Source organism: Argentina anserina, unplaced genomic scaffold, assembly GCF_933775445.1.
Source record: "Argentina anserina unplaced genomic scaffold, drPotAnse1.1, whole genome shotgun sequence".
In the NCBI taxonomy this organism is placed as follows: domain Eukaryota; kingdom Viridiplantae; phylum Streptophyta; class Magnoliopsida; order Rosales; family Rosaceae; genus Argentina; species Argentina anserina.
Genome location: NW_026089424.1, coordinates 343,941 through 347,442, shown reverse-complemented (window position 1 = coordinate 347,442; position 3,502 = coordinate 343,941).

Genomic DNA, 3,502 nt, shown 5'->3' with positions numbered 1-3,502 from the left:
TAGTAAAGATACGCAAACGATGTAAAGATACACAATTGGAATAGTAAAGATACGCAAACGATGTAAAGATACTCAGTTTGAAAGAAACACACTCCCACACTTGCAAAACTCTCAAATTCAATAGAAACTCGCATCAGAAAGCCTTACAGAAAGATACTCAAACGAGAAATGAAAAGATACACAATTGGAATAGTAAAGATACGCAAACGATGTAAAGATACTCAGTTTGAAAGAAACACACTCCCACACTTGCAAAACTCTCAAATACAATAGAAACTCGCATCAGAAGCCTTACAGAAAGAGACTCAAACGAGAAATGAAAAGACACACAATTGGAATAGTAAAGATACGCAAACGATGTAAAGATACACAATTGGAATAGTAAAGATACGCAAACGATGTAAAGATACTCAGTTTGAAAGAAACACACTCCCACACTTGCAAAACTCTCAAATTCAATAGAAACTCGCATCAGAAAGCCTTACAGAAAGATACTCAAACGAGAAATGAAAAGATACACAATTGGAATAGTAAAGATACGCAAACGATGTAAAGATACTCAGTTTGAAAGAAACACACTCCCACACTTGCAAAACTCTCAAATACAATAGAAACTCGCATCAGAAGCCTTACAGAAAGAGACTCAAACGAGAAATGAAAAGATACACAATTGGAATAGTAAAGATACGCGAGAAATGAAAAGATACACAATTGGAATAGTAAAGATACGCAAACGATGTAAAGATACTCAGTTTGAAAGAAACACACTCCCACACTTGCAAAACTCTCAAATACAATAGAAACTCGCATCAGAAGCTTACATAAAGATACTCAAACGAGAAATGAAAAGACACACAATTGGAATAGTCAAGATACGCAAACGATGTAAAGATACTCAGTTTGAAAGAAACACACTCCCACACTTGCAAAACTCTCAAATTCAATAGAAACTCGCATCAGAAAGCCTTACAGAAAGATACTCAAACGAGAAATGAAAAGACACACAATTGGAATAGTAAAGATACGCAAACGATGTAAAGATACTCTGTTTGAAAGAGACACACTCCCACACTTGCAAAACTCTCAAATTCAATAGAAACTCGCATCAGAAAGCCTTACAGAAAGATACTCAAACGAGAAATGAAAAGATACACAATTGGAATAGTAAAGATACGCAAACGATGTAAAGATACTCAGTTTGAAAGAAACACACTCCCACACTTGCAAAACTCTCAAATTCAATAGAAACTCGCATCAGAAAGCCTTACAGAAAGATACTCAAACGAGAAATGAAAAGATACACAATTGGAATAGTAAAGATACGCAAACGATGTAAAGATACTCAGTTTGAAAGAAACACACTCCCACACTTGCAAAACTCTCAAATACAATAGAAACTCGCATCAGAAGCCTTACAGAAAGAGACTCAAACGAGAAATGAAAAGATACACAATTGGAATAGTAAAGATACGCGAGAAATGAAAAGATACACAATTGGAATAGTAAAGATACGCAAACGATGTAAAGATACTCAGTTTGAAAGAAACACACTCCCACACTTGCAAAACTCTCAAATACAATAGAAACTCGCATCAGAAGCTTACATAAAGATACTCAAACGAGAAATGAAAAGACACACAATTGGAATAGTAAAGATACGCAAACGATGTAAAGATACACAATTGGAATAGTAAAGATACGCAAACGATGTAAAGATACTCAGTTTGAAAGAAACACACTCCCACACTTGCAAAACTCTCAAATTCAATAGAAACTCGCATCAGAAAGCCTTACAGAAAGATACTCAAACGAGAAATGAAAAGATACACAATTGGAATAGTAAAGATACGCAAACGATGTAAAGATACTCAGTTTGAAAGAAACACACTCCCACACTTGCAAAACTCTCAAATACAATAGAAACTCGCATCAGAAGCCTTACAGAAAGATACTCAAACGAGAAATGAAAAGATACACAATTGGAATAGTAAAGATACGCAAACGATGTAAAGATACACAATTGGAATAGTAAAGATACGCAAACGATGTAAAGATACTCAGTTTGAAAGAAACACACTCCCACACTTGCAAAACTCTCAAATACAATAGAAACTCGCATCAGAAGCCTTACATAAAGATACTCAAACGAGAAATGAAAAGACACACAATTGGAATAGTAAAGATACGCAAACGATGTAAAGATACACAATTGGAATAGTAAAGATACGCAAACGATGTAAAGATACTCAGTTTGAAAGAAACACACTCCCACACTTGCAAAACTCTCAAATTCAATAGAAACTCGCATCAGAAAGCCTTACAGAAAGATACTCAAACGAGAAATGAAAAGATACACAATTGGAATAGTAAAGATACGCAAACGATGTAAAGATAATCAGTTTGAAAGAAACACTCTCGCACACTTGCAAAACTCTCAAATTCAATAGAAACTCGCATCAGAAGCCTTACATAAAGATACTCAAACGAGAAATGAAAAGACACACAATTGGAATAGTAAAGATACGCAAACGATGTAAAGATACAAAATTGGAATAGTAAAGATACGCAAACGATGTAAAGATACTCAGTTTGAAAGAAACACACTCCCACACTTGCAAAACTCTCAAATTCAATAGAAACTCGCATCAGAAAGCCTTACAGAAAGATACTCAAACGAGAAATGAAAAGAGACACAATTGGAATAGTAAAGATACGCAAACGATGTAAAGATACTCAGTTTGAAAGAAACACACTCCCACACTTGCAAAACTCTCAAATACAATAGAAACTCGCATCAGAAGCCTTACATAAAGATACTCAAACGAGAAATGAAAAGACACACAATTGGAATAGTAAAGATACGCAAACGATGTAAAGATACACAATTGGAATTGTAAAGATACGCAAACGATGTAAAGATACTCAGTTTGAAAGAAACACACTCCCACACTTGCAAAACTCTCAAATTCAATAGAAACTCGCATCAGAAAGCCTTACAGAAAGATACTCAAACGAGAAATGAAAAGATACACAATTGGAATAGTAAAGATACGCAAACGATGTAAAGATAATCAGTTTGAAAGAAACACTCTCGCACACTTGCAAAACTCTCAAATTCAATAGAAACTCGCATCAGAAGCCTTACATAAAGATACTCAAACGAGAAATGAAAAGACACACAATTGGAATAGTAAAGATACGCAAACGATGTAAAGATACACAATTGGAATAGTAAAGATACGCAAACGATGTAAAGATACTCAGTTTGAAAGAAACACACTCCCACACTTGCAAAACTCTCAAATTCAATAGAAACTCGCATCAAAAAGCCTTACAGAAAGATACTCAAACGAGAAATGAAAAAATACACAATTGGAATAGTAAAGATACGCAAACGATGTAAAGATACTCAGTTTGAAAGAAACACACTCCCACACTTGCAAAACTCTCAAATACAATAGAAACTCGCATCAGAAGCCTTACAGAAAGAGACTCAAACGAG